Genomic DNA, 22218 nt, shown 5'->3' with positions numbered 1-22218 from the left:
CTAAAGATGTTACTACATTTGTAGTTACCTTCCTTCCAGGGGTGTGTGGTCAATGTTTAACAACTGGCTCTTTGGGGGGGGGGGCGGGGGGGGAAACAATGTACTTATGACACATTTTTAAGCTTAATTTGCCTTATTAGCATTTTCACTAACACTTTCTTAAGTTTAAACAATCAACAAAACTACAAATCAAACTTGCTCCCCACCATTTTTAGGATTTGCTGATTTCTGAGTTGTAAATGTTCACACTGAAAATTTAACTATCAGCTGATCATTCACATCATGACTTAAGCTCCAAATCTATGATCCTTTGAAGCCCCAGAGGACATGACCAATGATACAGTCAACATTATAAGTCAGGTCCAAAGTGGCACCCATATAACTAAACAACTTTCTGTTAATTGCCACAGAAAGTGCAAGTCACCAGACCTTAGCTGTTAGCACAAAGACATCCATGAATGTTGGTTCAAACTGCCCAACCAACTTCTACATATAGGGCAGGCCAAGACTCACTCCTTTTTCCCAGCTGGCTATCTTTACCCTGCACAGTCAATATGCAACACAGCACAGTATTAATATGAAAACCCAGAGGCAATGCTAAGGAGTAGATGGGGACTTAGAAGGAACTGTTTGCAGTATGATCAGGTTTCTCATAGCAGTCACTGAACTCTCTTTGCTTACTGATCCCAAGTATTAACTATTTAATGAAAAGTTGCCTACAGTGACTTTGTCATTTCTTAATTGCTCAAGTGGAAAAGGAGAAGGGGAAACAAATCCAACAAGCTCCCTGGCATATTTATTTCTTTTTAAATGCACTTAATGGCTTCTTCCTTCCTTTATTCCCCTAGTCTTTGTTGGGTGCTTGCTCAATCACCTTCCATCTACCTCCCCACAAACTCCCAGATTCCCCCTCCCCCAAACCCTCTCCACCCAGGAAAGATAAACATTTTTTTTTTCAAGCTTGTATGACCTTGCTGAAAGTAACCTGACTCTCCTTCTGCAGTCCTGAAAGCCGACTTGGCAGTCACTGGCTGTAAGGAAGTCTTCCATTGTGCAGACTTGCCTGACCTCTGAAGCAATATGCTATATATCCTCGTTGCATTAAAGCAAGAATGCAGTTTACATATACCAAGTCATAGCAAGAATTTAAAGAAAGTGACCTGGCTCACTTCAGAAATCTCAAGGGAAAAAAAAGGGGGGACCTGATCACAGACAGTTGTGAGCTTTTATAGTCGTCAGGCTTTATAGCCAGGGTTAGAAGCAGCGGAAGGAAGAAAAAAATAAGGTAAAGAAGAAACAAAGAAGTATAAAAAGTAGAGGGAGAGGGGGGGAAAGATCATGAAATTCATTTAAAATTGAAAGCTAGATTTTGTCAGGGAAGATGGATTATGTTTAATTTATGACAATCCTGAAATTTGACCAAGATCTTATTTAAAGAAAATTGAATTTGGGCATGATGGTTACCTTTAACCTAGAGGAGACTGGCTTCATATTCATTCTTGCAACTTCTAGCTCAGCCAAAACCAGACACTCATCTCTAAAAAAATGTAATTTGTGGTTGCTGGGGCTATGACAAGTCACAATATACCCATCAATGTAAATTCTCTGTCTAGGGCCAAAGTTTTTATATTTGCACATAGAATAACACTCAGATTGTGCACAATGGTGGGGTTACATCAGTCATAATTCTTGGTCAGACCAACATGCCATGGTGGATCTTACACATACATAGTTCAGTAGAAAAATGGATTCTCTCAAGATTCATCATGACTCCATGATGGATTGATTCAACTAAACATATAATTCTAGAATCATTATCCTATTGTACATGCAGACCTAGTCACAGTAGACTTTTTTTGGTGGATAACTTGTGGCTTAATATATACAACCTGTCCATAATAAGAAAACTTCTTCATGAATTTTGGTTTTGTTAGCTCTTCAATTTTTAAGACAATTTATTTCAAGCAAAACGTTCTCTCTTTAATGGAGACTATGAACACATATAAATGTACTTGAATTTCTATAAGTATGTTTGATTTCACATATTCTGTATTTCATTACATAGACTTGTGCTCAGATAACCCTTTCGTGTACCAACAACTCACAACAGAAGTCTAATATGAACTATAATTTGTGAATTTCCTAAATGTTATTCCCTACTGTGAACATTAGATAGTTCTTGGTCTTTAACCATACCAGGTACACTTAGGATGTAATGTAACTTCTCTCAAGTTATTCAGATAATACCAATATTAAAGTTTTTCTATTTAAGTTTGGTACTTAACTGTAGTCACAGACAGTATAATGCATTTGCTCTGAGTCCTGATATATCAGTAATATATAAAACCAGAAAGCAATGTGGGAATGACTATTACCTTAATTACCCCCTCTTGGTTTGATATTTAGGTCTAAATGTGTATATTATCATTGACAAAATGAAGCATGGAATTTGTAGAATTTCTAGATAACCAAAAGATCACTAGAAATGCAGGTTAGATTATTTTCTGAAAACACTGGCATATTCACCAATATGTCTGCATATCATAATAGAAACAAAAGTGCCAGCTCAGTCTCCCTGTAGAATTGATGGCTTGTTTCTTTTGGTCCTCTGGACTCAATAGTTATTTCCATCATGAGGAAATGACCACTTTCTTTCCCCTTAAGGAATAAGTAACAGAATGAGTACAACCATACCCAATTTCCCAATATGTTCTGACCCCATGTATTAACATCCAAATACTGCAGTGATAATCTCTTCAAGTAATGCCAATGTAACTCATTCCAGGTAGACAGAATGGCATTAAGAAACATAAAGAAGAAAGTAGGGGACATCATTCTTGATTTCCACCTTGTGATACTTCCACTGACAAAAGAAGGTCCTTGCTAGGATACTTAGGCAACCAGGTATTTGCAAAATAAATCATCTACACTAGTTAAAAGGAATGAAATGTGCAATGCAGAAAGTGAGTAAGAAAACAAGTGCTTAAGGGTCACAAGTTTTTGACTTAATACCCCTCTGGTGGAGGTTTACTTTCCAAATATTTATTGGTTCTCCAAAAAGAACCAATTCTTACCCCCCAAGGTTTTTTCCATGGTATTCTATGAATACAAATTATAATATTAAGAGTAATAGCTGACACAGATATAGCATTTTAAGACTCATAAAGTACTTTATTTACATTGGCTCAGTTGATACTTACAAAATTGCAGAATTTGAAAGTTAGAAGGAATTTCAGTGACTATCCAATCCAACCCATACTGAAAAGGAATACTCAAACATGCTGGACGAGGGGTCACTCTGCTTGAAGACCTCCAAGGAGGGGAGAAATTGTCACTTCTTAAAGGCAGCCCATTTCTCTTTTGGACAGTTCTAATTTGTCAGGGAATTTTCTTGAACATTGAGCCTAAATTTTCTTTTTTGCAATTTTTGTCCACTGCTACTGGTTCTACCCTCTGGGGCCAAATGGAACAAGACTAATCCTACTTCCAGGTGACAGTCCTTCAAATACCTGAAGGCAGCTATCATCCCATCCCTTTCCCAGCTATCTTTTCTTTTTATTTTCTTTTTTTGCTTTTTGGAGGGCAATTGGAGTTAAGTGACTTGCCCAAGGTCACACGGCTACTTTTTGTGTTAAGTGTCTGAGGCCGGATTTGAACTCAGGTGCTCCTGACTCCAGGGCCGGTGCTCTATTCACTGCACCACCTAGCCGCCCCCAACCAGCTATCTTTTCCTCAGGCTAAACATGTCCAGTTCTTTCAACTGTTTCTCACATGGAATGAACTCAAGGTCTTTTACCATCTTGTTTGTCTTCCTCTAGACATTCTCTAGTTTATCAACTTTTTTAAACTAAGTTTCCCAGAATTTAACACAATAATCCAAATAAGGTTTGAGAAGGGCAGAGTGCAGTAGGATTATCAATACCCTATTCTTAGAAGTTATGTTTCTCTTAATGGAGTCCAGGATTAAATTACTTTTTTGGCTTCTCCATAATACTGTTGTCACACATTGAGCTTAAAGACCATCAAAAAAAGTTTAATCATGTTCAAAACAACTACTATCAAACCGTGCTTCCTCATCTTGTGGAGGTGATTTTTTTGTAGCCAAATGCAAGACTTCACATTTATTCCCATGAAATCACATCTTATTAGATTCGGTCTAATCCTCCAGCCTTTCAGCATCCCAGTGGAGTCTGACTTTGTCATCACATATGTTGGTAACCCCTCCCAGCTTTGTGTCATCTGCAAATTTAATGAGCGTGCCATCCCTAGCATTACCTAAGGTATTGGAAGAAATGTTAAACAGTACAGTTTAACATCAAATATCATTATCCCACTTTTGCAGATGGGGAAGCTGAGACTGAGAGAACGGAAGTGACCTACCCACACAGGTGGCAGAGCCAATATTTGAACAAAGGTCTTCTGACTACAAATCTAGGGCTCTTTCCACCATACCCCACCCCCTCTGAAAGGAAGAAAGAAAAGACAATTGATGTTGTTGATTCTATATTTCAATGCATGGGCAGCTACGTGGTAAAGTGGATAGAAGGCCAGGTCTGGAGTCAGGAAGACTCATTTTCCTGAGTTCAAATCTGTCCTCGGACACTTTTACTAGCTGTGTGACCCTGGACAATTCACTTGACCCTGTTTGCCTCAGTTTCCTCATCTGTAAAATGAATTAGAGAAGGAAATGTCAAGATACTCCAGTATCTTTACCAAGAAAACTCCAAATGGGTTTATAAAGATTTGGACACAACTGAAGCGGCTAAACGAAAATTTCAATGCGTGGAAAACTGTCCTCTCATGGATCATCTACACCTGTTGGGTCTAACTACTTGAGCCTCTATCCAATATAAATGAAATCTATGTATGAGTTGATTCAAAGGAGCTTCTCTAATCAGCCTATTTAACCTGTTTGGATGATTAGTATTCCAACCTTGAAAATTCAGCAAGTGAAAATCAGAACATCTGTAAAACATCTGCATCTATGCAAAATAGATACATTAGGAACAAACTGGGTAAAAACATATAAAGTGGCAACCACATAAAACTACAAAACAAAACTCATAATTACACTTAAGTCCAAATCACTCTGAAATGCCTTGTTTTGAAATGTTAAATTGACATGGTTTCAGAAAATTCACTTATATAAATGTATGTTTTCTGTTAGACTACGAGAAGGTACCCTTCTTCATGTTATAATGCAAAAAAAGGCTTTCATTTAGTTGCATCCAATGCATTTGTACCAGCTCTCTGATTCATAGCAACTCAGGGCAAAAAGAGGGCCTATCCTTTGCTACCTAATAGTATGCTCAGAAAACCTAACAGCATGTCACATCTTCTTGAACATGGTTACAAACACAGGGCCCATGACAAATGAGTTAATATGGTGATGTCAATATTCTGTTAAAAATTGAAATGTTGATATGTATGCTCCCTTCTTCCTTGGAGCAGATGAAAAGCTATGAAAGATTTGGATCTCAGGGAACTTCTAAGCAAACTCTTTACAATGCAAAGGGAAGAGGAAATTTGATGATTACAAAATAGAATGTATTTCTGGCCCCCAGGATGCACTTTGTGACTTGAAATCCAAATTTGCATAGCTCTAGCAAACTGTGTAACATTTTAAATAATCTTCAATACTTTATTCCATGTTGGGTTATATAGGTGTGGGTGAGAATTATTCAGCTAAGTCAGTCAAATTGGTGTAAATGAAGAGCATTGTCTCTAGTCAGAAGACTGGATTAAACAGTCCAATTATGCCATTTAATAGTTGCATGACTTTGGGCAAGTCACTTCATTCATCTACAAAATCAGAAAGTTGGACTAGATGACCTCTGAGATCCCTTCCACTTCTATGATCCTGTGAATTATTTCTTTGGGGGAAAAACAAGCAACCCCCCCCCCCCCAAATCACCAGACAACTAAAGATCACCAATTTGTTTTTAAATGTCTAAGAACTGTGCTCTAGAATAATCTGTCCAATCATGCAAAGGCTAATCTACTTGCCAGTTCTCTATTCAATTCAACAAACATTTGTTTTGTGTGTGTGCGCATGTATGTATGTGTGCATGTGTCTATGTATATGCATACATATATGTATATGGCATTGTGATAGAAGCTAAGGATATGGTATTAAATTGTGAACTACTTTTTGAGTAAACAATTGAGGAAGAGATATTTTTTATAATTGTATTTTATTTATTTATTTAAAAATCATTTCAAATTCTCTCACTTATTGAGAAGGCAAGCATTATGAGATCAATTATACATGTGAAATCATACAAGACATATTTCCATAGTAGTCATGTTGCAAAAAAAGTAGGAAAAACAAAGTTAAATTCTTCAATCTGCATTCAGAGTTCATTAGCTCTCTTTCTGTAGATGTATAGCATTTTTTCATCATCATGAGTCCTTTGGAAATATCTTGGCTCCTTGTCTTGACTAGAGCAATTAAGTCTTTTACATTTGATCATTATTATGATATATTACTGTTACTGTGTACAATGCTCTGGGTCTGCTCACTTTACTTTGCATTCTTTCAGATAAGTTTTTCTGAAACCCAGGTTTTTCTGAAACCATCCTGCTCACCATTTCTTATAACATAATAGTATTCTATCACTGCTAAGTGGTGAAGTGGATAGAATGCTGACCTTGGAGTCAGAAAGACACATCTTCCTGAGTTCAAATCTGGCCTTAGACACTTAATAGCTGTGTGACCCTGGGCAAGTCACTTAACCCTGTGTGCCTCAGTTTCCTCATCTGTAAAATGAACTGGAGAAGGAAACGGCAGACTAATCCAGTGTCTTTGCCAGGAGAATCCCAAATAGGGACAACATGACTGATACAATTGAACAACAACACTCCATCACAATCATATACCACACCTTGTTCAGCCATTCCCCAAATGACAGGTCATCCCCTAGATTTCTAATTCTCTGCAAACACAGAAAGAGCTACTATAAACATTTTGTACACATTGGTCCTTTTCCTTTCTTTTTAATCTCTTGGGATACAGATATAGTGGTGGTATTTCTGGATTAAAGGCATGCACAGTTTTATAGCCCTTTGTGCATAGTTCTAAATTGTTCTCCAGAATGGTTGCACCAGTTCACAACTCCACCAACACTACATGAGTGTCCCAATTTTTTTTTCACATCTTCTCCAGCATTTGGAAGAGATTTAAAAACCCAAACAGTACTTTCCACTGGGTAATGTCTAGTGAAATTTTATTTCTTAGAGTCCATCACAATCTGTCTCCAGCCTACTTTTCTTATTTCACATTACTTCGCTTTATGCCTTCCATCTAAACCAGTCTTCTTTGCTTCTAAAATTGCACAATCTAACTCTTCCATGCCTTTGTACAAACTGTCCCCCAGGATGGAAAAACAACAACAACATTCCCTTCTCATCTCTCCTTCTTAGAATTCTCAGCTCCTTTCAAAGCTTAGTTCAGATGCCACCTCCTACAGGAAGCCTTTCCCCGTTCCTGATCTATTTCATTTTAGTGCCCTACGCTACCTCAAATTATCTTGTATTTATTTATCTGTGAATATGTATTCTTCAAAGGAGGCAGAAAATGTTTCTTATTTTTGCCTCTATTGATTGATAAACATTTATTAAATACCTACTGTGTGCCAGAAACTGTGGTAAATATTGAGGATATAAAAAAGCAGCAAAAAAGACAACCCCTGCCCTCAAGGAGCTCACAATTTAATGCTATCTAGCATCTAGCATCTATCATAATCCCTTATGTACAGTAGATACTTAATAAATGTTTGTTGAATTGAATAGAGAACCAATAAATTTATTGATTACTCTTTGTATGATTGAACAAATTATTCTAGAGCACAGTTCTTAGAAATTTAAAAGAAAACTGACAATCTTTAGGTGTCTGGTGATATTTTTTTTGCTTGTTTCCTCTCCACCCTCCCCCCCCAAATGTTTAAAAGACCAAAGCAAGGAACTCATAGTATACTTTGTGTATTTACCTTTTACATCCATGGTGAAATAACATATTAATAAATAGTGCTCTATCTTTTCCTGATTAAAGCAATCCTGTCTTTTGAATTGCTACACAGGATGTTGTTCTCTATAGCTCACTCACACTGTTGTAATAAGTCACAGCAGCTTGGCCCTCAGCCCAAGGAAACACAAACCCCTCCTGAAGTCTTGAGCTTTCCCATGGCAACATCATAGTCACCAACACAGCAAACAATCACTCCAGTCCTTTCTACCTCTCTCCTTTTAGAATGGCAAAGGATACCATTGCAGTTAGCCTCCTCAACCTGTGCTAATTATCATCTATGAAAGGAGATAGGGATGGAGATCGAGTTGCTTTCAGCTCAGAACATGAAATGAGATCAAAGGTAGAGACAATCATATGAACACTGGACAGTTTAGGTTATACTTTCACTTTAAAAGAAAAGTCAGGGGCTGTGTGTAAAGTATATTTCTTAAGGATTAATGTGCCCACAGGCCTGATTACCAGGGGGCTCTTTCTCACCCACAGCCTTTGTACAGAACTTCTATTCACAATGGAGTAGAGCTCTGTATTTGGCTCTGCATTTGCAAGGAAAGGAGGAAAATGCCATTTTCAAGTGAGCTCCATCTCATTCCCTGAAACTGACTGAGAAACTGGAAAGACTTTCTCAAGACAGCTGCCCGGCCGCCACAAGATGAAATACAGTTTTTTCATGCATTAAAATACAGGACTGAAATGGTTTTTATAGTTCTCTGGGAAGATCAAAAGGCATTCACCTCCCTTTCCAGACTCTCAAAACATCATTGAGGGTGAAAGCTTCACCTTAAAAAATGCAAATATCCCAGAATGACTCTGTTACCTCAGGGTATAATGTTAGTTTTGGCAGCCTGAAAGGCTATTGTCAGTCCTCTGCCCAGCTCTGAAGGCAGTAGAGTGGGTTTAACAGATTCATCTCTAGCTTTTCATTTCAATCTTTCTATCATTTAGGGATAGGAAGCTGCTATTCCTGACTTTGGTGAAGTCCAGCATAGGGTTAGTTGGAAGAACCTTTGGTTTCCTTTTAAAGTCTAGTGTGTTCCTGAACATTGAACAATAATACAGATTACATTTGGGGCTCACCCAACTTCAGAAGTAGAGACAAAATTTCACTGGATGATTCAAATAAAGTGTAAAAGTATTTTTGGGGGAAGAAAAGGTTATTGCATGCAATTTGGGGTGAGGTGGGCACTTATGAACTTCCATTACTAATGCAGGTCAGCACCTGTACTGAAGTATATAATCTTAGGAAGTGTCCTGGGACACTGAGAGGTTAGGACTTGTCCAGGGTCACAGCCAGTATGGGATAGGAACCCATGTCTTCCTAACTTTGAAGCAGGCTATCTATCGCTACCCCCAAGCAGCCTCTCAGAATATAAAATATCAAACATCAAAGTATGGATTATGGCAAGACATTTTGTTGACATCTTAAACTATGAGGGAGAAAACTCAAGTGATTTGCTGAAAAAAATGTAGAACTCTGAAATGTAATTGAAACCTTCCTCACATATGTATGTACATATGTGCGAGGGGGAGGGGGAGACTTACTGGTGTGTCAGTCATGTTCTTACACAATAATCCTTAAATCCATTCTGGAACAGTTTTTATAATTGTATTACTTTTAATATTGATAGAAACTTTTCACTTGCTAGGGGTCCACTGATATCTTATTTCCATAGAAACCACAATCTGATTACATTTTTTTACAAAAAAAATTATAATATTTTTTTCATTTTACCAAGTGTTTTTATGGTGTTTTATTTTTTTCTCTCAAAAACAATGTGGAATTTGGGAGTAAAATGTTGAATGGAGGACTGAAATAAGAAAGTTAATCCTTCTCAAATTGTCATATATAATATATACATGTGTGTTTAAGTATATCTCTATATACATATTTATTTATTTATTCATTTGTTTACATGTGGTAACTCCTTGGTTCACTACTTCTCATCATTTCCTGACTAACTTAAAAATATGAATCTGGAAAAGAAAGCCAAAATGCAAAGCAGTTACAAATCTGAGTTGCTAGATGAGTCTCCATTCATATTTCCATGCTGAAATGTACATTTCCTGCAGTGATTCTTCCCATCTCAATATAAAAATAACCATTTATGAGAGCAAGGTAAAGTGCTAGGGGTTAAACTCATGCAACACAGACTTCAAAGGAACAAAATACAAAAATGGTCTTGGCTTTGAGAGCTGACAATCTTGTCATTAGCATGAGTTGAAATTTTGGGAATGAACTCTCCAGTATTTTGAGAAAATTAACTCCCACTGAAGTGAGTAATAATGAGTCTGACCTCATACCAAGGGCTAGAATACCATTCTTATTTCACAATATGAAATGGCAGGACAAGGAATTTCCTCTCACATCGAAAAGTTTAAAAATGGCCTGGTATTTTAACACTGCAGAAGTGGTTTGGATTCTGCTGCTAGACCTAGAGATTACCAATCACATCTACACTCATTTTCTGTTTCTTAGCCTCAAATCTAGCAGAAGGTGCCCACAAGGCGAGGTAGAGGGGGGCAGTAGAATATAAACTCCTTGAGGGCAAGGGCTGCCTTTGTTCTTTTCTTAATTTTGTATTTGTACCCCCAGAGCCTAACCACAGTAGCTGCTGGATAAAAAAAAATGTTTGTGGAATTGAAAACAATTCTATACAGGCAATCTGCTCAGTGCCTCAGAGAAAGCATTTCTTTTGAGAGACACCTCTCAGTGGTTCTTAACCTTTTTTGTTATTAATTCCTCTAGCAAACTGGTAAAGCCTATATTTCCCTTCTCAGAATAATGTTTATAAATACAGAAAATAAAATATGTGGAATTACAAATACATATAAAACAGAAGAACAAATTCACAGACACTAGGTTAAGAGCCTTTGCTCCAGATAGAAAGCTGAGTCCAAATCCTTAGGTCAAGTTCAGTAAGAATACAATGGATGCTTTGAAAAAATCTTAGGTTTTCAACCCTAAGCTACTTTATGGTATTTTTTTCCCCTCCCAAAAAAATTAATGTGGTATTTAGGGATTAAATGTTGATTTGAGGAACTTAAATAACTGCCATAGTTCAAATGGAGGAAGGACATAAGAAAGTTAATCTTTCTCAAAATGTCCTATATATGTGCTCGTGCTTTCTCTCTCTCTCTTCATATTTATATGTATATGTGTGTGTGTATGTGCACACATATCACATATACATTTTATTCTTCTGTTTCTCCCAAGTCCCCCAGGATTCTAGTAGAATATAAACTCCTTGAGGTTAAGGTTTATTTTTTCATTTTGTCTTATACTCCAAGCAATTAGCATAGCCCCACCCTTCCCTAGTCCCTATACATACTGTGGGTGCTTAATAAATGCTTTGTGGGATGGGATTAGAAGCTTCTCTCTCTTTGTACTCTTTGTACAGAGAATCAAGGGAATGATTTCGGGAAAATAAACTTATATTTAGGGGTTCTACACAACTACTCTGAGTCTTCATTGAAGGCCTTTGAGAATTACTTACTCTCCCTCCTCACCTTCTACCTCCTGGCTTGGCTCACTTCCTTCAAGTGTCAGCTAAAATTCCACCTTCTGTGAAAACCCTTTCCCTCTCTCCCTTAACGTTAGTGCCTTTCCTCTGAGAGTACCTCCAATTTACCCTATATATAGCTTGTGTGTCCATAGTTGCATATTGTCGTCCCTATTAGAATGTGAGCTCCTTAAACACAGCAATCATGTTTTTGCCTTACTTCCTATCCTCAGTGTTTAGGATAATCCCTGGTACATATTAAGTGCTTAATCAATGCTTGTTGATTGATTTTGGTGGCCTAAAAATCAGCATACTGTTGCTCTCTTGAGGATAAGACTCCAAATAGTAAAAACAAAAACAAAACAAAACAAAAGAAACAGATAAAAAATTAGAGGAAGGCCTTCAGCAAATTGGGTGGGTGCTGTAGAAAGGACATGGACAAAAAGTTCATAGGACAAGAAGATACGAACAGTTTGAGATCATGAATCCATTGAAGTATAATTGATGTCACAATAAATGGAACCAGGGGCCTGAAACAACTTTCCTCAAACATTTTTTAAAGGTCACAAAGGGTCATCAAGGTTTCTACCATTCACTCAACTGTAAATTATCTCAGTGCTGATAAATCCCTGCCAGCTCAAAATCTATGGATCCTTTGATCCTACTTGAGAGAATGTCAAGTTTCACCCCAATGGGACCTGAAACAATCAAAAACATGAAATTCCTGGAATCATCCTACATCTTACAAACAATATAAGTAGATTTGAGGACTGTAAAGCATGGAAGGAAAACAAAGGCCCAAAAGACTATGTAGATCCTATGACTTCTTGGATAAAATATCTGAAAAACAAATCCAATTGAACACGCATTTTTAAATACCTAAAATGTGCCAGGCATTTTACTTAGCAATTTGCCAATATTCTCATTTGATCCGCACAACTCTGGGAGGTAGGTACTATTATTAGTCTCATTTCACAGTTGAAGAAATGGAGACAGATATAGTTTAAGTGACTTGTCTAGGGTTACACAGCTAGTAAATGTCTGAGGTTAAATTTGAATTTAGGTCTTCCTGACTCCAGGGCCAGTGTTCTCTTGATGGTGCCACATAGCTACTTTAAGCTGACAGGTACAAGGTATACAAAGGAAAAAAAAATAACCCCTACCCTCAAAGAACTTACATTTTATTTAGGTGGTAATAATGTAGATATAGATAGAATTAAATATGAAATATCTACAAAGTAATTTGGGGTAGGGAGAACACCAACAACCAGGTCATCAGGACAGGGTTCCCACAGAAAGACACCTAAGCTGAGCCTAAAAACAAACTACCCGTGTTTCCCCGATAATAAAACCTATCCCGAATATAAGCCCTCCCCTTACTGTGTAAGATTCCTCTAAAATAAGCCCTCTTGAGATTGCTACTGTAGTGAAGGTGATCCCCTGTGCTACACGCTACATTATGGTACCCTCTGTATGCACCGTCCCCCCCCCCAAACGCACCGCCGCACTCCGAGCTCCATCCAATCAGAGCTGCAGCAGTGAGTGCGAAATCCTGTTCTTCCCCAGTGATTTGCTTGCTGGCGCCATTGAGAGCAGTGCCTGTGGAGGAGAGCTGAGGCAGGACAACATAAGCCCTCCCCTGAAAATAAGCCCTCTGGTGTTTTTCTTTCCCAAAAAAATAATAAGACGGTGTCTTATTATCGGGGAAACACAGTATGTATTTTAAGAGGCTGAGGCAAGGAGGGAGAATATGTGGGGGGAGGGGCAAACTAGCCACAGGCAAATTATGGCTTAGAGATGAATATATAAAATCTGCTCTTTGTCTCTCTTACGATTATCATCAGTTATTGAGACTTATGTCACCGGCTATAAAATGCTATAGAAAGGTGAAGTATTCACACTGTAAGTAAACATAGGGATGGGAATTTAACAGAGAGGAACTATTTCTCCTGGGGATTTTTTTTCATCAAAAGCTTCTTTTTCCAAATCTTGTTTCTACTATATTGTGTAAACTTTTCTGGGCAAAAATTCCCTAATATTCAGCCTTTGAGTTACTGGTGTTACCAAACAATATAGAAGTAGGAAAAAAAATCTGTAATGTCTCTATCACAAACACCTTTGAGAATATCATTTTTTAAAAGTTATTCAAATACATTTCCTTGAGATTTCTGTGTTTCATGTGTTATAATCCTCATCTATTTTGCAATGACATGATCATTTGAAAGATCATGAAGTCAGGGGGCAGCTAGGTGGCCCAGTGAATAGAGGACTGGCCCTGGAGTCAGGAGGAGCTGAGTTCAAATCTGACCTCAGACACTTGACACAATTAAATAGCCATGTGACTTTGGGCAAGCCTCAAAGAAAAAAAAAAGCAAAAAAAAAAAAAAAAGAAAGAACGATCATGAAGTCAAAGATTTGGAGCTCAGGGAGATTTCAGAGATCATTTATTCTAACTTTTTCACTTTACATATGGGAAAATTGAGGCCCAAGGATCTAAGGTCACAAAAGTGACCTAAGTCACTTTTTAAAGTCACAAAGTGTCTAAGGTCACAAAAATATTAAGTGAAAAAGCTGAGGTTTGAATGCTAGCATGACTGTCACTGTACCTCACAGGTGATGACAGGGATTTCATGTTTCTTATTGTTTCAGGTCACAATGAGATGAAATTGGACATATTCTACACTCATTTCACTAAGGTGGCAATATTGATGAAATAGTGGAAACTGAGGGGTTCTTTAAGACTATTTAAGAAAAACTATAGCCCCAAACAAGTCATACATAAAAATATTAGTATTTAATCCACTGATAATATAGAATACCTATCTTCTCAGAAATAATCAAATGAAGATTTTTAAACTAACTACAGCCATTGAAGATATTCTATTTCACATGAGCAGATGCATAAAAATTGTATGTTGAAAAGTAACTGAGTTATCCAAGGAAGAGATATTGTTTTTATGATGTCACGTCAGTTTGGGAGATAATATAACCCACCCAGGTGTTAAAGCATGGGAGACTTAAAACAGGGAGAAGAATGGAAACACTTGGATAGTTGGACCTTTAGTTACCTTGGTACCAGAAGGATCCATGATTTTCTACTTGTATTGATGAACATCAAAACCCTTCCAAACCTTAGTAGATGGCTTTCCAGAGTGATGGGTACTAAAAAAAATGTCTATTGTCTTGTGGCCACAATTGGTGATGAGTCTTTCAGAAAGTATCCTAGGTGGTCCTCAGACAACAGACACACAGTCTCTGCCCTGTCTTGAAAACTTTTGTGATTTTGGTAAGCCATGCCCAAACTTGTGTCATATTGTCAAAGCTTTTGAGAACCCAGAGTCACCTCTATGTAGGTATCTTTAGTATAGTGGGACTTTAGTAAAGCTAGACCTTTACAATGCGCTTCTTATTTTATTGTTGTTATTTTATTTGTAGAACATTTTACAAACCATATGCAAAATAACTTACAAAGGCAAGGGAGGGAGGGAACACAAGTATGGGGTAAAATGGGAACACAGAATTTCAATCTGTGGGGATTTAGTAAGCACCAATTTAGCCTAGTTAGAAGAGAATGGGACATATTAGTAAATAATATTGTTATGTTAGACCTTGGGTCAGTTTTTGCTCTTATTCAGTATTATACCTTTTCCATGTAACCATACCCCTTTCTCAGGATTAAGCTGGGCTTCCTTTCCTCCTCCCACAAAGACTCCTCTCTACAAACAGGTTACACAATCTGAGATACTACAAGAAGAACTAGCTCTAGAAAACGCTGCTTTAAGTAGGTGAAGTTTAAAACCTCTCCCATAGTCTGGCAACACTTCACCTTTATACCCAGATGCCAAAGGCCCTCAAGCTTCCTCTTTGTGCCCAAAGCTCTCAGTTCTACTGTTTTATTCACGTCTTCCTCTTTCTCTACCCACTCTACTATCCTCAACTCACCCTGTTCCACATTCCCCCCCCCATATCCTAACTTCAATTTCCTAATATTAAAAAAAATCTCAGCTTGTGATTAAAGAAAAATTGTCCAATTAAAACAATTAATACTAAGGTATAACTGACTAATCTGTAGGGTACCATACAAATGACTAGCATTTATATAGTACTTGGAGGTTTTGCAGAGCACTTTACAAATATTATCTCATTTTATCCTCCTGGTAGCCCTAGTAGGAAAGTGCTATTATCACCCCCATTTTACAGATGAAAAAATTGAGGCAGATCTAAGTTAAGTGACTTACCCAGGGTTATAAGACTAGTAAGTATCTGGGGCCATATTTGAACTTAGGTCTTCCTGACTCCAGGTCCAGCAGTCTATCTACTAGCTGCCTGCTTGCTAATGAAATAGCTTAATGGAAACAGAACCCAGAGTTGGACTGAGAAGACTGGTTTAAAGCCTGACTTTGCTAATAACTAGCCATGACCATAAGCAACCCACACCACCTCTCTGATCCTGTTTTCTCATTTGTAAAATACATATAATGAAACACTCTACCTCACAGGGTTGTTGTAGTGAAACATTTTGCAAACTGTAAAACTGTAGAAACACGACGTCTTGCTGTTATCTAAATTCTAATGACAAGCCTTGTTACCCCAAATGAATCTTTGGTAAAGTGAATTACACACATTTTGGAAGGGGAAAGGGGGAGTATAATTTAAAAAATTATTAGGGGCAGGCTGAGAGGAAAACATCATAACTCACCCCTCCCTGCCAGAGTCATCATATATCCCACATTTTCTGAGGTAATTCTGATTTCAAGAAATAAAAATGCACTTAAGAAATAAAACCTTGCAAAAGGAGTAAGTCTCCTTTGTTAGACTATGTGTGCTAATTTTTGGTTCAGGAAATATGGTCACTTATTCATTGACAGTCCTCTAGAGATTCGTAAGACAAGAATGAAAGATGGAAAAGAGTGCCTCTGAGAGCCCAGGAGCCAAAAGGTAGGAAGTGTTGGCTGTAAAAAATGGACAAAGGCAGCAGTCAGTGGCTATAACCAAAAGTGGACTGCTGGATTTTGTATGAGCATGATTGCTAGTATGATAGACCTTAAAGTTAGAAGGAACCTTAAAAGTCATGGCCTTTCAGAAAAGAGGAAACTGAGTGAGGCCCAAGGAAGTGTCTGAAATGGGTTTCAGACTCAGTTCTTTTTTGACTCCAAGCTTAGCACTCTAAGACTACTCTAAGTAGTCCAAGCTTAGCACTCTAAGACTACTCTAAGTAGTCTTCACAAGTAGTCCTGAATTCAGTACTTAAGGGGGGGGGGCAGCTAGGTGACACAGTGGATAGAGTGCTGGGCCTGGAGTCAGGAAGATGAGTTCAAATCTGACCTCAGACACTCAAAATCAAATCTCAAATTAGAATCTTTCTAGCTGTGGGATCCTGAGCAAGTTACTTAACTCTGTTTGCCTCAGTTTCCAAATCTGAAAAATGAGCTGGAGAAGGAAATGGCAAACAACTCCAGTACCTTTGCCAAAAAAACCCCAAGTGGGCTCACAAAGATTTGGACATGACTGAAATAAGTGAATAACAACAATCTATGAATGGTGGTTTTAAATTTCAGAATCACAACATCTCAGAATCAGAGGTTCACAGAATCTTGGAATCACTGAGTTGAAAGGGACTTGAAGATCACTGAGCCCAACTGAGAACCTATCAAGAATCCCCTCTGTAACACCCCTGACAAGTAGTCCCCTTAGCCTTCACCTGAAGACTTCTGATGAGAGGGAACCCTATCACCCGCTACCTACTTTTTCATAGTTCTAACTAGCAGGGATTTCCCCCCCTTTCTAATAAGTTTTCTGACACCTCAGGACCTCAGTTTCCTCTGTGACTTCACAGGGAGGGGCTAGAAGCTTTCTATGGAGACTTCCAGCTCTTGAGAATCCCTGTTATCCCCCTTTTCCCAGTGAGAACAGGACCAACTTGTTTCCCATTTCCTCATACCTTAGATTTTTTTCGTTTGAGGCCTCACCCTCTCCCAGACAATAACAACATCCTTCCTGTGGGTTGGTGACCAATGCCACATCGAAGAGGGTTAACAAGCACTTTACACAGCTGCACCGTCACCTCATTTTCTTTGTTTCTAATCCTTCTGCTAAGATAACCTAAAACACAGCGTCACTATACAATGAACAGATTGTTTTACACCCCCCCCCCCTTTTATTCCCTTTTCCATGCTGCCTCCCAAATTCCTGTCCGGAGCCAACCACAGTTGCATTATTCTGCTCAGAAGATAACGCTAGACTGAGTTTGCACTCAGAATAAGTATTTGGCATGGAGACAGTCTTGTCCAGTATGGGGCCAGAAGGGGAAATCACCATGGGTGTGGCAGGGACGGAGCAAATAAGAGAAGCACCCCCCTGGGCCTCCATCCTACTTCAGTACCCTGTGGACTAGAACAGGACCAAAGTAAAGAACTGGCCCTAAGGTTCTAGGTTCATGCTGAGGGGAACCTCACAAGAATTGTTTAAAATGTGGACGACAATGCCATAGGATGGAAAGACCCTCAAATCCCAGTCTGTCTCTTGGAAGTCGTAAGGGAGCAGAAAATAAAGTTTATAAATGCTTTCTCCAGATAAGGTAGCAGGCAGTCTGACAAACCTATGAAAAATAGGCAGGGCGGGGGGGGGGGGAGTAGTCTGTCTTCCACATGGAGACTACACTCAGTATTAGGATACACACTAATACATAAGCTAAAAATTTAACCTCTCCAAATTGGTGCTTCAAAAAAAATTACCAACAGGCGTAGCCTTAAAGAATATGTATAGGGGCGGCCAGGTGGCACACTGAGTAAGAGCGCCGGCCCTGGTGTCAGGAGACCCGGGATCGGTTCTGGCCTCAGATACTTGGCACCCACACAAAAAATAACTGGCTGTATAACCTTGAGCAAGTTACTTAGCCCCAACTGCTTTAAAAAAAAAGAATATGTATAGCACACACTTGGTCCTCTAGAACTCTGATCCCTACAATCTCATGTAAAAGAAAAGAGACCATTGGGGGAGTAGTTCAGGTCTCTGTGAGAGGGGAGCAGGGGGAAACTGATTTTTATCAAGGTAATAAGGTAAGAAAGGGGTCAATAGCAATTCCTGAGCCCCATGTGATTCCCACCTTTCCCTCAATAAAGCCAACTATAATAGTGTTTCTCAATCACAGATCCTTGCCAACAATTTATGGTATATTTTTACTGGTCTTCAAAACTTTTACTACCAAAGAGCTTGACTTCTTAAAACTTGTAAAGTTAATTTTTTTCCCTTCTCTCACTTCTTCCTTTGCCTCTTTCTTTTCCTGGCCTCTGACTACCTCCTCTTCAGCTAATGAGGATGATGATGATGGCTAACACTTAAATAGTGCTTACTATGTACCAAGCAGTGAGCTAAGTGCTTCACAATTATTATCTCATTTGCTCCTCACTATTTGGTACTATTATTTTAGTCCCCATTTTACAGATGAGGAAACTGAGGCAAACAGAGGTTAAGTGACTTGCCCAGAGTCACCCAATTAGTAAGTGTCTTCATCCAGATTTGAATTCAGGTCTTCCTGACTCCAGTTCCACTGCTATCTCCACTGTACAACCAATGCTGCCTTCTCGCTTCTTGAATTCACCTGGACTAGCCTACTGAGGCTACGGAAGACAAGAGGCTAAAGTAGTTTTCCCTACAAAATGTAGTTTTTACTAGACTTCAACCTAGTTCAAATTAGGAAATATTAGACAATAAATTTTTAAATATCAATAAAGACTAGGTGGTGCAGCGAGTAGAGTACTGGCCCTGGAGTCAGGAGGACCTGAGTTCAAATCTGATCTCAGACACTTAACACAAAAACTAGCCATGTGACCTTGGGCAAGTCACTTAATCCCAGTTGCCCTCCAAAAAGCAAAAAAAAAAAAAAATCAATAAAGAGAAGACTCTCTCTCTGTTCTCTACTTCTTACATCATTTCTAGCTGCCTAGTGGATGTTCTCCCTGCACCAAAAAGTATATCCAGGATTTCCAAAACTGAATTCATCTTTTTCCACCCTAAACTGGACCCTCCACCAAACTTCCCTTTCTCTAACAACAGCACCATCATCTGATAGCACCATCATCATGCCAGTCACCCATGTTTGAAACCTCAAAGTCATTTTTTACTTACTCACTGTGTATAATCACTTTCCAAGTCCTGTCAGTGCTGCCTCCACAACATTTCTCGTGGCCATGCCTGTCTCCATTCATGTGGTCGACTCCCTCATACAGGGCTTCATCACCGAGTACCTGGAATGTGGTTAACAGCCGCCTAATTGGTCTCCTTGCTTCCCTCTCTGATCCAACTTTCACAGAGCTTCCCAAATCATCTTCATAAGGCAGGGATCTGACCATGTCACTTCCCAAAACTCTTCAATGGCTCTCATATTGCCTCTAGGGTAAAACACAAACTTCTAGACCTGACACTTAAGGCCCTCCAGATGTGGACTCCAATATGCCTTTATGAACTTGATTCTTATTACTGTCCTCCACATACTCTACCAGGGGTAGGGAGGGAACCTGGGGCCTCGAGGCCACATGTGGCCCTCTAGGTCCTCAAATGTGGCCCTTTGACTGAATCTAAACTTAACGGAACAAATCCCCTTAATAAAAGGATTTGTTCTGTGAAACTTGGACTCAGTCAAAAAGACTCACTCAAGCACCTAGAAGGCCACAGTTTCCCCACCGCATAGACTGAATCTATACTCTAACAAAACCAGATTCCTAAACTATTCTCCAATTTCTACAACTCTCACTTCTGTCTTTTTAACACAAGCTATATCCCATGCTTGCAGGACCCTACATCCTCATATTCATCTTTCAGAATACTTCCCTTCATCCAAGACTTAGCTGTAGGATTTCCCCATTTAGTACTGCCTTCCTTGATTACCCTAAGCTAAAAATATTCCACCCCATCTAATTTTCCTACATCAGCATTCAGTAAACAATAATGTAGCAAGTGTAGAATGTATATACCAGGAACTGTCCTCAGATTAGGAAATTCAAAGAAAGACAAAGCAAACAAAAACAAACAGAAAATCCAGTCCTTGCTCTACAGGGGGGCCTATTCTAATGATGCAGACAACATGCCAACAACAGTTCATACAAGATCCACCATGGTCTGTCTAGATCTTCTTCTGTCCACAATGTCACAACATACTTTGTATTATATTTGTCTGTTGATGTGTCCTATCTCCCCCATGAGAATGGACTTTCCTTGAGGACTGTGCCATTTTTATTTTTGTATCCCTGGTGCTAAATACAGTGCCATGCTCCATAAGGTGCTTAATAAATGTTTGTTGAATTGAACTGAATTCCCATGGCACTGTCTCATGGCTTTAATCATAATCTACCTTGTATGGTAGTTCTCTTAATCCATATTTTTTATCTCCCCTACTAGAATGTATGCTTCTTGAAGGAAGAGAATTTGTCTTCATCTTGCTTAACAACGTTGCCTTTTGTGTTATAGGCATTCAATAAGCATTTATTTTATGAATCAATTCAATCTCAAACATAAGAATTTCTATACTGGGTCAGACTCAGGGTCCATCAACCACAATGTTCTGTTGGTGGCATCACAGGGGGATAGGAGAACATGGTTTTTTTACTTGCTGTAAACCTCAGAGATTAGGGAGATCCAACATATACATACCCATTTCCTTTAATAATCCATTATGGAGCTATTCTTTGTGGACTTTTCTAAATATATCTTGAGAATATTACTTTGTTTGGCTTCTACATACATGTAATTTCATCCTGTTCAATCTCTTGGTGAACAAGCAAACAAATGGATGGAGATTTTTAGAAAGCCTTAATCCCATTCCTCTTGATTGGATATATGAGGTCCTTCCCTGAGGAATCAAAATTTATATTAATGGGTCTAGAGCCATTTGTGGCATAATTAGGGATCCAGACCTTTCATTTGGTTATGTGAAATAAGAGGACTGGGGAGGCTTGTGGCAACAAAGTGGGGATACCATCAGTACCTCCAGAGTCAGTGGCATCAAGGATGCCCAACTCTTCTAATGTATCATTTGCGGAAACAGGAGCAATATCCCACAGGTCAGAGTTACCTTGAGGAATATGTTGACAGATCCAATACACCCCCAACACACTCATGGAACCCAATAACGTTGGCATGGTACAACTCATGTCCTATATGACTATGAAGTCTAATAACGGCACTGTTCACTACCCAGTTGGGATTACAGCTCTTGGGGAAGGGCTTTCATAAATTTAGCATCCACTAAGTAAAACTTTATTTCCTTTTACTGATCTTAAACCAAGTCTATTGAGCTTCTCTAGAAGTGGTGGTGTCCCTACATGCTTACATCCCAGGATTTGGTGCCAGGATTAGGTAGCTAGTGGGCACAGTAGATAGAGTGCTAGACCTGGAGTCAGGAAGATTTGAGTTTAAATGCAACTCAGACACTGTCTGCCTTAGTTTCCTTATCTGTAAAGTGGGGATAAAAATAGCACTTCCTTCTCAGGGTTATTGAGAGGAGAAAATGAGATAATATTTGTAAAGCACTTTGCAAACCTTAAAGTGCTATATAAATACTAGTTGTTATTTTTACAGGCCTAGGCTTTTTTAAAAAAAATACTATATTCCATCTCAGCTTTTCCCTCAAAACTGAAGATCTAATCTTTTTAGTCTATCCTTATATGAAAGTTACTCACTGTAGGGGGTATTTCTTGC

General features: G+C 38.7%; 1 protein-coding gene across 1 annotated transcript in view; it reads right to left on the bottom strand.

Moving 5' to 3' along the window:
* MAML2 (mastermind like transcriptional coactivator 2) overlaps positions 1 to 22218 on the bottom strand; it is a 439594-nt gene that overhangs the window by 376450 nt on the left and 40926 nt on the right. The gene's annotated exons all lie outside the window — the stretch shown is intronic.

This window comes from Petaurus breviceps, unplaced genomic scaffold (genome assembly GCF_028583685.1).
Source record: "Petaurus breviceps papuanus isolate PSGF00001 unplaced genomic scaffold, PetGlider_PUasm1.0 91133, whole genome shotgun sequence".
In the NCBI taxonomy this organism is placed as follows: domain Eukaryota; kingdom Metazoa; phylum Chordata; class Mammalia; order Diprotodontia; family Petauridae; genus Petaurus; species Petaurus breviceps.
This window is presented reverse-complemented; position numbering and strand designations above follow the sequence as displayed.